The 12896-nt window shown below is 36.9% G+C and overlaps 1 long non-coding RNA gene across 3 annotated transcripts in view; it reads left to right on the top strand.

Moving 5' to 3' along the window:
• The first annotated feature begins 6372 nt into the window (after positions 1-6372).
• LOC140691904 (uncharacterized) overlaps positions 6373-12896 on the top strand; it is a 33171-nt gene continuing 26647 nt past the window's right edge. For 2 of the 3 annotated variants that reach the window (XR_012067524.1, XR_012067522.1), the window contains exons 1-3: positions 6373-6464; positions 6736-6849; positions 8397-8518. This is a non-coding gene — a long non-coding RNA (uncharacterized lncRNA). The remainder of the gene's footprint in view (positions 6465-6735; positions 6850-8396; positions 8519-12896) is intronic. The other variant, XR_012067523.1, reaches the window with a different exon arrangement.

The raw sequence follows: 12896 nt of genomic DNA, 5'->3' as shown, positions 1-12896 counted from the left end.
GAGAAGTACTGAGGCAGAGGATGGCGGCGTAAAGCTTACAGTCTGGCAGGGGACACATAGAATTAAACAATCCTGATAGATAACAGTTTCAAGAATCCTGCTGTCCTGTGTATACCTCTGCTTTATCACCAGTGCCGTGCATGGTATAGGCCCTCAGTAAATATTTGCTATAGATAAATAGATCAGAGAAGTTTCAGAGAAGTGGATGATCTTGTGAAGGTCAAAGGATAGCAAGGACAGGAATCTTAGAATCCAAGGATGACCAAAGAACTTTGTCTTACACAACTGAATACAGAAATGAACCCACAGGAAGTATGCTGAAGGACAAAAGGGCATAGGAAGTAGGTCTCTGGCAAACAAAAGAGGCAGTTTCATGGAGAGGACCAAAGTCAACATATTGTTTGTGGTACCAGTGAGGGGAGGAGAGAATTAGGAAGTATGAATTTCAAAGGAGCATACAGTCCAAAATTTGGTTAGCGGATGATGTGGAAATGGTTTGCACACAGATATTTACCAGGAATTCTTCACATCTATTTATAGTGGGTATCATATAATACATATTATCAATTAAAATTCTATGTATGACATTGTAATAAGAGGGATTTTCCTATAATTTGCATAGTGCTAAAATTCAGGAAAATGGATATATGACTTCCCAATGCAAATTACCCAAGAAAATTCATGAAAATGTGTACAAGTGGAGCTACCACATAAGCATATTCTTGTTGTTTCTTTATTCAGTCCATTTAAACAGTGTTCTCTATTTAATAAAGAAAATCTTTTGAGGTTTCTCACTTTAACTATTAATACCTCAAATAAACATATTTGGGGAAAAAATGCAGTACTCTACAAATCAATGGGATTTTGACCAGACAGACCAGGTTTTAAACCTTTTCTCTGCCACTTACCTGACATGTAATGGTGAATAAGTTACTCAACTTCCATGAGCTTCAGTTTCCTCACTTAACAATCACATCAAAAATAGCATATATAATATAAGATTGAGTATTTGACCTTTGATTCACTATCTTATAGTGGACACTTAGGAATATGTTGGGGTATTTTGCAGCAAATACTAGCCTAATCAGAGTCTCTATAGTTAGGAGGGGACCGGCGTTATAAAGATCTCCCTCTTTCTAGGAGATCCTGATAAGATCGTCCCTGCCCCACCTCCCTTCAGCTTAAGCAGTACCTTTGCAGCTGGTGACTCTCACAGGAAGTTCAAAACAAGGAAAGTGATTCTGTGAAATCATCTCACACACCCCCAGTGATAAATTAATTATAACTTTGAATAAAACAGGTTATGAAACCATTGTGAAGTCTAAATATATTTCCTTTGCACACAAACACCTCTAACCATATCCCCACATACAACCTTCTCATACACGTATGGACACACACACACACACGCACAAATGTGTACAATTACATACACATGCAACAGACCTTCCATCGATAATTTTATTTTCCTTTTTGTATTTCAGTTTGGGGTTTATGTAGAAATTCAGAATTAAGGTAACAAGCTTCAATTAAAAAATGGTGAAAATATGATGATATTAATGTTAAAGGACTTGATTTACAAAAACCTTTTTAAATAGCGTTTAGCAACTGAAAATTAGCATCCCTGTTGCAATTGCAAGCACTAATTTGCAATTTGCTAAATAATTAGTACTTTTTGCCAGCAGGTGTTAATTTGTAACTAAAATGAAAATTCATGAGATCCTTGAGTTAGCTAGAGTCAGAGTCTTTCATTTCTATACCAGAAATCTTTCCATGGAATGAATTTTCTAAAAGGCTATTAACAGGTTTGGAGAGTAAATCCTGTTTTTATAATTTCTGAACTAGAGTTTGCAATTTTTGCTTTCCTACAGAGTCATTATGATGATACCTGTATGAGAAACATTAATCTTCAGAGACAAGCCGAGGCTTGATCTCTAACTATGAATAATTTCAGTGGTGGTACCAGTCTACTAATATACTTCCACAATTCCCACTGACATACAATAGACTTACAAAAGGTAAATTTCTGTTTATCATCATATAATTTCATACTAAATGAAAGTAGAGTCAAATGGAGGGGAAACAAAAAGAGGTTCAAAGCTATTTGAATCAGAATGAGAACCAGATGAGAACCAGATAGGGTTATTATAGAGGCTAGGGAATAGAATCTCATGAATCAAGTGGTGGTTGGCTGGTCAGGGACTATGAATTTCCCTTCATTTTTACTGTAGTCATGATGTTCTCTGGCTGCTCAGTGGTTCACTGAATGGTTGTTGATGAAAGAGTTAGAGAAAGGTTATTTGGCCCATCATATAGTGAAATGTGCACAGTTAGATGATACAATGGTTCCCCATAGTCATAATCACACGCACAAAAACAAATGACAGAATAAAATTCAGTTGGATTAGGCTTAAGGAATTGAGGCATCTGTTTTGAATATTAAACATTAAAAATAGAAAAATGCATGCAGTGATTGGCATTCTCGTGTGAAATTGGGTTTTCTAGTCAAAACATGTGGACATTCATGTTCATTTCTATTATCTTTCCCTTTCATTCCCTTTACATTATTTATGCCTGCCAAAGCCTTTTCAACTAAAATGGTTACGGTGAATTCACCATTGACAAAACAAATTTTAACTTAATGGGTCGAGCCCTGAAACTTCCAAGAGACTTAGCTGTGGAATTACAAAAGATTTTGCTTATAAGAAAAATCTATAACCTTGGGAAATATTGTTGTACACTAATCATCCTGTTCAAACATTTGTGACATGATTCTGCAATTAAATGGTACTTTTTTTCTGAAAGCCTTACTGTACATATCAGGAGGCAAATTGGAAACACAAACCCAGGAAATAGAGGTAACTGTTGAGATAATCTCAGCCAACATTCTGTCTGTTTCCCCTCTCTTGCCCTTTACTCTTTCAGAAACTTTTCTTTATGTGCATTTTGACTCTCTCCTTTGATCATACTTACTAAGTAATCATAGTTACTAAGTGATTGTACAGCGTTATATCTCATTTTGTCTATGTTTGAGTGAGGAGCCTTGCAAAATATTGTCAAATCAAGAAAAATTAATCTGGGATGCTTTAAAGTACAGTTGTACTCTGAAATATGTTTAGATATTGTGGGTAACTGTCAGTATTTGTAATTTGAATTCTATCTTCTATACTCATTTTTAATTGTTACTAATTTCTCTTGGGTAAGTATAGCTGGCATTTGAATTGCTGAATCATAAAGTGGGTGAATATTTAACATTACAAGAAGCTGCCAAATAATATTCTAACATAATTGTACCACTTAAACTTTTACCAGCAATGCACAAGAGTTCCAGTTGCTTCATATTCTCACTGACACTTGGTCATTGTCAGTCTGTTTAATTTTAGGTTTTCTAATGCACATGCAGTAGTATCTAATTATGGCTATAATATGCATTTCTGTGATAATTGATGGTTCTGAGCATCTTTTAAAGTGATTGTTGACTATTTGTTTAATAACAGTGCAAATATGTTGCAAATTTTTATTTAGGTGTTGATCTTTTTATTTGAGTTGCAAGAATGCTGTATGTATTCTGTGTACACTCAAAATATTTTATCCTAATACTCGGTGTAACCGTTTATTTCCTAACGATATCTTCTGATGAGCACAGAATTTAATTTAATTAACATTTTAAATCAATATTTTATCTTATATTTGGTGCTTTTATGTAGTCTGTAAGAAACATTTGCCTACCCCAAGGTCACAAGAATATTTGCTATGTTTTCTTTTTGAGGCTTTATTGTTTTACTTTAAGGTTTAGGTTTATGATTGATCTTCCAAGAAGACAAGGTTTATATTATTGAGAATATCCAGATCTCACTTTAACATTTATTGTAAAGACTTCACCATTAGGTTGTCTTGCTACCTTTGTCAAAACCAATTGAGCATACAGTTAAATATACATAGAAGTAAACCTAAACTCTTCTATGCTGTTCCATTGATGAACTCTGTATTCTTCTTGAATACTTTGGCTTTATTGTAAATCTTGAAACTGAATAGCGTGACTCCTACAAATACATTTTTTCAAGATTATTTTGGTTATATTCTATTTTCATACAAATTGGATTGATTTCCATAGAAATTTAAGAGTCAACTGGTAAATTACTACCAAAAAAATAACAGGTGGCAAATTTAATTTACATTTCTTCGGATCTAAAATTGGGGGAAAATTGGTATCTAAACAATATTGAGTCTTCCAATCTTAGTTCAGAATATACCACTTAATTTTTAAAAAACATGTTTATTTTGGAGTAATTTTAAATTTACAGAGAAGTTTCCAGGTAGTACAGAGATCTCCCATATGTCCTTCATCCAGCTTCAATTTCCTTTTAATGTTACCAGTTTACATTACTGTGATACATTATTCAAAACTAAGAAACCAACATTAGTATATTGTTATTAACTACAGTCCAGAATTTATTCTGATTTCACTAGTTTTGTTTCGTTTCACCGCCCTGTTAATGTCCTCTTTCTTTCCCAAGATCCAATACAGCATATCACATTGTATTTAGCCTTCATATCTCCCATATCCTCCAAGCTGTGACAATTTCTCCATGTTTCCTTATTTTTTGTGACTTTCATAGTATTGAGGAATACTAGTAAGGTACCATCTTGACTGTCCTCCAGTTTGTTTTTCACTTTTTTATTGAAGTACAGTCAGTTTACAGTGTGTGAATTTCTGGTGTACAACACGATGTCCCAGTCATGCATATACACACATATATTTGTTTTCATATTCCTTTTCATTAAAGGTTAGTACAAGATATTGAACATAGTTCCTTGTGCTGTACAGAAGAAACTTTGTAAAATCTATTTTTACATATAGTGGCTAACATTTATAAATCTCAAACTCCTGAATTTATCCCTTCCCACCTCCTTTCCCTGGTAACTGTAAGATTGTTTACTATGTCTTGTGAATCTGTTTCTGTTGTGTAAAGAAGTTTATTTGTCTGTTTTTTTTAAAGATTCCACATATAAATGATATAATATGGTATTTTTATTTCTCTTTCTGGCTTACTTCACTTAGAATAATGATCTCCAGGTCCATCCGTGTTACTGCAATTGGCATTATTTCATTCTTTTTATGGCTGAGTAGTATTCCATTGCATAAATATACCACAACTTCTTTATCCATTGACTGTCCTCCAATTTGAATTGGTCATGTGGGCTTTTTCCCCTCAAGATTAAACTCAGAATGTTGAGTTTTAGGAAAAATGCCACAGAGATGAAGTGCCCTTCCCATCACATCACATCAGGGGGTCCATGACATATTCATGACATCACTGATGACATCAGCCTCTATCGCTTTTTTATATTAGTGTTTGTCAGATATCTCCACTGAAAAGTTAATATATTTTCCTTTTTTCATTCTTTATTATTTGAAAGTTAGTTACTAAGTAAAGCCTATACTCCAGGATTGTAGGGGTAGGGGGAAAGTGGGATTAAGTGCCACCTCTGGGAGGGGCATTATATATATTATTTGAAATTATTTTATAAAAAAGATTATATCTTCTCAATTTATTTATTAAGTTTTTTTTTGTATCAGTATGGACTTAAATGTATTTACTTTGTATTTGGAGTTATAGTCAAACACTGCAATATTCATTTTATTGCTAATATTGTTCCAGATTTGGCCTTTGGGAACTCTTTCAGGTTGGCTCCTGTGTCCTCTTGATATGGCCCCATCTTTCTGTTTTTTGAGCTCTCCATAACTTTCTGGCACTATAAGATGCTCCAGGCTTCTCTTGTCATTTCCCTGCCCTATCCGCAAATTTAATCATTTATCCAAGGAGCCCTGGTCCCTTTTATTGGAGAATATCAAGTCTAATGGGGAACTGAGTATTTGCCCCGTCTTCACATCAAAGAGGCAGAAAGAGGTGGAGGGAGGCAGTGCTAGTTGGCACTCTGCTCTCCTCTGCTCCTTAGAGCAATAGGGCCCAGTGAGGAGCTGAGTGTCCACCCTCACGAAACAGCAGTAAAGCAGGGGAGTTAAGACCCATTTCCTTTCTGTCTAGTGAGAGCAGGGCCTGATAGGGAGCTGATTTTACATTCCCAGATTGAGGTAATTAGGCCATGCAGGTTGGTGCCCCAATTTTTTCTGGAATAATGTCAGTGGGGCTGAGGTGGGGGAGTGGTACTTCTGCCCCACCTGTCTTCAAGGAATCAGTGTCCCACTTTTGCTAGTGTGTTGTGAGCAAGGCCCAGTAGGAAGCTGAACATACACACTTTACATGCCCCTCAATGGAGAGACTGTTTGCTTAACAAAAAGAATAAATATGATAAGGCATCACAGTATATAATTAATATTCCAAATGTCCATTTTCTGTTTAACAGGAAATCACTTGACATACCAAGAACCAGTAAATAACAACATGAATGAGAGAAGGCAAGCAACAAATTGACCAGACACCAACACTGAGATAAATCAGGTATTGCCTGAGGGTTAGTGGCTGCTCTATATAATTTTATATAGTGCTATAATGCCACATCTGCTATTATGTATCTGGTGTTACTACATCGTTTAAAGTTCTCTTTACTTTATACTATCCAATCCTCATTACTTGAATCTCCTAGTTTACTTACCAACTTGTTATATTTTATATTTATTGTTCAAATTACTGTTGTTTTTTCCTTCTTATTGGACCTTGAGTATTAAAGAGGTGAGGAATTGTTGAGTTTCGGCCTTATCTGAGCTTTTAGGTTCAACTACCCCTGATGTGTCTGGCCGTGGCCATGCCTTCTTTGAAGTTATTATGAAAGAGGAGACAGAGGAAGAGGAAAAAAATGGCACTATGCCTAGTGGTTGATAAATAGGTATGTTTGTTTTATTGTAAGGTATTTGGTTTCCATTGTGGTGACTGAAGTAGCAGTCCAGGGAAAAACTTTAGGGTATGAGAGAAGTACATAGAAAGGGAAGGTTGTATGTGTAAATATTGTAGAAGAATATAGCTGTAGCCTCTTTCATTGACCTTAGTAAATTCAATAGAAAGATTTGAGATATTTTGAATAGTTTTGTTGGATAAACCATGTTTCCTTGACCATGATCCACTTCCAAGACTAAGAACTGTGATGAAAATATCAAAACAGCCCGGTAGACAGACTGGGGCTGGACACAAGAAAGTCTAAGAGGAAGAAACTGCCTTGTTCTCCTAACCGAAGTACATGGCTGTTTCTTCTGCTACTGCAGTTCTGTGTTCTTGACCAGAGGATGCCCAAGTCAGCCTCATATGCTAGTATAAAGAAATATTCAAGCTGGGAAGAAGGAGAGAGTTCTTTCCTGCTCTCTTCCAATTAGAGCTTTATCTGGCCAGCAACATGTAGATGTGATGGGTGAGTAGAGTGATCCTTTCCACTTAGCAACTCACTTTTGGGGAATGCAAACTAGTTTTTCATGGCCAGCTATACTAAGTTGAAACTCAGCAGAATAATGCAGGCAAATATTCTAAGTCCCAGAGGTAGAGGTAAAAGGAGGAAAATTTATTCTCTCTCAGTCCTAGAATTTGTCATATTAGAGGCACTGTAGTTGAAGGGATATACACTCAGAGATGGGTGAAAGAGAGAGGGGAGTTGTTAATTGATTGTTTTCCATGCTTTTCAGTATATTATTCTGATCCATCATGGACTAAGAGTGTTGGGGTACTGATTGAAATGGCATGGTGAGGGGTATTTGAGTATGGGTAGGTTGCCAGCTTCAGCCATTCTGTGTGTAGTACCCCATTCCAGGAAATGTCATTCATGTGGCTAAAACAATGATTGGCATGTCCTGGAATGAGGTAATGCACAACAGGTACAACATTGGTGGTGGTCCTAGAGGAGGAGGAATGGCTACCCGGGTCTTCCCTTGAGCCAAGGCACCATGTTTTAAGTGCTAGGCCACATTATATGACCCTTGTATGTGACTTCTAAAGAGTAAGACATAGGGAGTTAGGGGCCTCTAGGAAAATTTTCATATGTATATTCTTCAGGGATTTAAAAGTTTGTTAAAAAGGGCTGTGCATATGAGACCACAGCATTAGGTATAGTTATGATGCTCCTCTGTCTTCCCATTGATATTTCTCTCTGCAAAACCAAATTTCTTCTTTCTTGGATTTGCCTTCAATAATATTTGAAGCCACCAAAGTACTAGGGGTTAACTATAGTTAAGTTAGCTGAAGCTCTGTCAATCTGATATATAGTTCTCAAGCCTTATTTATTGATTTATTATGTGTATACTTGTTCACTTATTTTTTAGTTATTATGTGAAAGATGGATGGGCAAGGAGGAACTACACTGTAGAACTCTTGATAATGATAAAATATTACCTTTTTTTCCCCATCTTATTCACCTTTGGATTTCTATTCTCAACCCCCTGCTCACTGAAGGAGAGAAAGAAGATAGCCAGTAGTTGGAGATCATCTGCAGAACTGGAGCAGTGCACGGCAAGCCAGTTATACATACATTTTACGTTCTTATGCGGGAAACAGAATCTTGATGATCTGCAAAGGTAAGCCCTCTTTAACCAAATCAGTGGTCATTGAAAACTAGAGTTTAGGTATTCCTACATCTCAAACAGCCACAGGCCTCACTCCCACTTCAAATCTTGGCAAAAAAAAATTAGATTGTGATCCAAAGGGGATTTCTCTATTTGTCTCCTAGCATTATTACCCATGTACAATATGTGTCTACTACTTATGGTATCTTCTTTCCTCCTTCACATGATCTAAGGGTTTCTTTACACAGAAAGTCTCATTATTCCAGATATGTACAGGCAGTGACTGTGACACCATTGAAAATTGTTCTCAGATTTATTTGTGTGTTTATTTTTGAGAAGGTGTGAGAGTTTATATATGAGTATATCTCTGTATAATTGTTCTGGAATTTGTAGGGATTCTTGTTTGACGCGGAGGTGGCCTTGGATGGTTTTTGGGAGGAGGTATGTGGAGAAAGCTGATACAAATGATCCATTTCAAACATAGCTACAGTACAGCTTCTAAATAGAAGTAATACGTTCCATGGAATATGAAAATGGTACTGCTGCTTTTGGGCTTTGTCATGGATCATAAGTACTTTAACCTGCAAATGACAAATATAATAGACATAGTCTGGTTCTTGTAGACACCATTTGAGAAAGGTCAAAGATGAAAGTTAGGTTCAGCAGTAGGGTTGGGATGTCAGAGTAGGTGCCCCTTGTCTCACAAAGAAAAGAGGACCAGTCAGCCCAGGGGCTTGGCAACCTGGGAATATATTATTTTCATCTTTCTTCTAGTCTTTAGCAGAACCAATATACTAAAGTTTACTATACAGTTGGGTTCAGTACTAAACTACCCACTTCAAAGAACTCTCTGTATTCTTACTCTGCTGCCTAAAAACAAACACAAAGGGATGCAGGTGTTGTTTCTTTGTTCACCAGATGGAAGCATCCTCTGTGTTCCATTACACTTCCCTTATATAATGATAATCAGCTGCAGGGCATAGCTGAGGTAGAAATAAGTACGCGTCAAAAGACTGTCTGAGCTAAAAGAGGCCATGGGGATTTTGTCCATAACAAACTTCTTATCACAGACCAGATACTTCGATCACGGATGGCTCAGATATATTTATTGAAGATGTGAAAGTTCTAACAGTTTTGTGAACTGGGAACTATTGAAAATCTATTAGAAAAAAAAGACTTGGGAAAATCCAATTTAAATGCCCCTTTCCTAAGACCTTTTTTTCTCTATATATAGAAAGTAGCTTAGCTAAAAGTGTGTTTCCAAATCCTACTTCCTCTCTGTCTGTAGGGTTGGTATAACATGGCTCTAATAACATGGCTCTTAGACTTTGACTGGTTTGTGGTCTCCTGTTACCTTTACATACTCTCATCTTCTATCAGGTTCAGTTGGTCATCGGAAATTCAGAGTGCCAGGCACCTGTGTCACAGAATGGAAAATTGGGAAAATATATTATCAACAACCACATCTTTGATCAAGGGCCAAGATAATCTAGAGCTGAGAGTAGGAAAAGGATATCTCTAGGATTTAAGCTCATCTCTCTCTTGGAATTGAACAGTGATATATTAAATGGTTAGTTTCCTCTCAAGAGATGCAAGAAATGGGATTTCTGCTGTCTCATTATTTGCACCTTTGGCTGATTTTCCCTTTCCTTCCTAAGGGTTTTAGTGTGTTTTCACTAATATTATATGGATTTAGAATGAAGGGATTTGGGGGTACCATGGAGTGTGGGGGTATTGTAAGTATTTAATTACTGTTGTTTTATTGGGATTTGACTAGGTTTACTTTAGGTGAAAGTAGATATTTTCAATACTTAGTTCCTAACAGCTTGAAAGAATAAAGATATTTCTTAAATGAGGAAGGAAGACCAGGAAGTGGCTTATTCTCTCTTGGGCATGAAAAACATCCAAGGATACATAGAGCAGTTGGGGGGAAACTTAGAGGTGGAATTTAGAGGGCACTAGGGTGGGCAATGCCAAATTCTTACAAAAAAAATGATGAATGTCATGCCATGGCTGTGGGGATTGGGCAGGTGTGAGTAGAGCTACGTTAATGTAGAGTGGATTCGGCAGAGAAGCCACCTTGAGCCATGCTGTATGCAGTGCCCTATTTAGGAAGACGCCATTCACATCCACTATGTTATGAAGTGAGCCTTTCTGAGGAGGGTAATGCTCAAAAGTACAACTTTGTTGGTCACTAAATTCCCTAAGGAAAATTTGTCCAAAATGCGTCATTAAGTGGTCTATACCCCTTTATTATAAAGAGATATGGCCACTGAGAAGGAGGCATGCACTGGGGATATAGCTGTACCTAAATTCTGCTAAATAAAATTCCCTATTTAGGTAATACCAAGACTCTGTCAAAATGGTGCTCTCTATACTTAGCAATATAATGTCACTCCATCTTCACAGAAGCAACAGGGTTCCCTGGTGGGCCCTTTGTTAGAATTCCAACATGGTTTTACACAGGGCTTATATAGCACAGGACATCTGAAAACCCCATATTGGGCATGGATGTGGCAGCTGAGACTAGATGGAATATCCGCTGATTTTTCAATTGAAAAATTACGAAGTTTACATACAGCACGCCAGCCCATACGTGAGATGCCGCAAATATAGTAGGACAATAGGAGAGGCAAAACTTCAAGAAGCTGTTGGTACAAATATGTAATAGCTAGTAAATGAGCAGAATGTGAACTGTGCACAACAGCCCAAAGTACTGTGGAGAAACAATAAAATATATTGAGAGTTGGGCAGTGCTCCAGAAAGGAGGGGATGTGACAATTTCAAATAGAGTGGTCAGAGAAAGCTTCTCTGAGAAGGCACTATTTGAGTAAAGTCCTGTATTAGGTAAGGGATAGAATGAATCTCCAGTTTGTCAATGTTCCAAGGTTTCCTTCTCCCTTGGCAATGGAAGGCCATCCCAGCTTTTCCTGTTGACCTTTTCTTACTGTCTATACCCACCTCCAGCCCAAATAGTTCCAAGGGATTTTGTGATGCAAATTCATGGAAATATTGAGACACTTTGGTTTAAGAAGTGAAAAGGAAAGGGGATCTCACAAAGTGGCTGTCAAACTCTGTAATGTATCCCCGAGACAGGAGAATAGGAGTTGATGGAAATAAGAAAAAAAATGTATTGCCATGATGCTTTATGTAGAGGAGATTTCTCTTCCCTGGGAGATTTCCAGAAATCACCAGTAAGAAATTGAGTGTATTTTTAAAAAATGATATAAGGAAAAAAAATAATTGAGGACTTTTTTTTGATAGCCCCTTTGTTTTGTTTTGTTTTTTTTTATCATTTGGAATTTCTTTTTATATTTTAGTTTCCTTTTGAGGGGGTAGGTAATTAGATTGATTGATTGATTTTTTTAAGAGGAGGCAGTGGGGATTGAACCCAGGACCTCTTGCATGCTAAGCATGCACTCTACCACTTGAGCTATACCCTCCCCACCAAGGCTATTTTATGTGATGGTTTTGCCTGTACTGATTATCCTCGAACGTGAGAAATCCAGATCAGTGACTGAGACATCAATTTCTTGGCTTAAAAGAGGTGCAGCTGCCTATTAAACTGGTAGTGCATGTGCACAGGTATGTCTGGGAGTATTAAACTAACTTGCTACACTACTGACCTAAAACTAGTACATGGCTATGATGGCTAATGCTTGTGCTTCTGCGTTCCTGCTAGATTAAGTTGAGAATGATCTAGCACAAGAAACATGGTGGTAAAAGAGAAGGTTGAATTGGACAATATATTGCAGTCAAACTCTCTGATAATGGAGCTCATCACATCTGCAGTGTCAATAGGAGAGTGAACCCCCTCTATTATAATTTACTTTATTTCCCATGGGAAATAGGGGGGAAAGTGATATTTCCTCATCTTGGGATAATCTGCACAGAGTAAAAAGAGGCATAAGGTGATCAGTGGATCTTAAGACATTCAGTTAGAAGGAGGAGTATTGAGGCTAATAATGTTGAGAAGAGTTAAAGTCTTTTTGGAAATACTGGTACCAATTTTTGATATGCAGTTTGATGAGATGTACATCCTGGTATACCTGTCACTGTAACTTCCTTTGTTTCTCAAATAACGGTTTATGTATTTCTTTGAAAATATGTTGACTTTAAATTCTTTATCTGCTAGTATGCTATTTGGAAACTGTCACATGAAGTTTCTTTTGTCTGCTTTTCTCCTGTGTATGGGATGCATTTTTCTTTCCTTTGGCATGTCTCATGATTTCAGTGAAAGCTGGACATCTTATATGACTAATTGTAGCAACCCTGGATGATGATTTCCCCTCCGTGGGATTATTTTGTTGTTGTTGTTTTCTGCCAGTTTGTTTATTGTCTTGGCAATTCTATATCAGTGAAGTTTTGTCTGTGGCATGAAACTGTTTTG

Source organism: Vicugna pacos, chromosome X (assembly GCF_048564905.1).
Source record: "Vicugna pacos chromosome X, VicPac4, whole genome shotgun sequence".
NCBI classification, from domain to species: domain Eukaryota; kingdom Metazoa; phylum Chordata; class Mammalia; order Artiodactyla; family Camelidae; genus Vicugna; species Vicugna pacos.
This window is presented reverse-complemented; position numbering and strand designations above follow the sequence as displayed.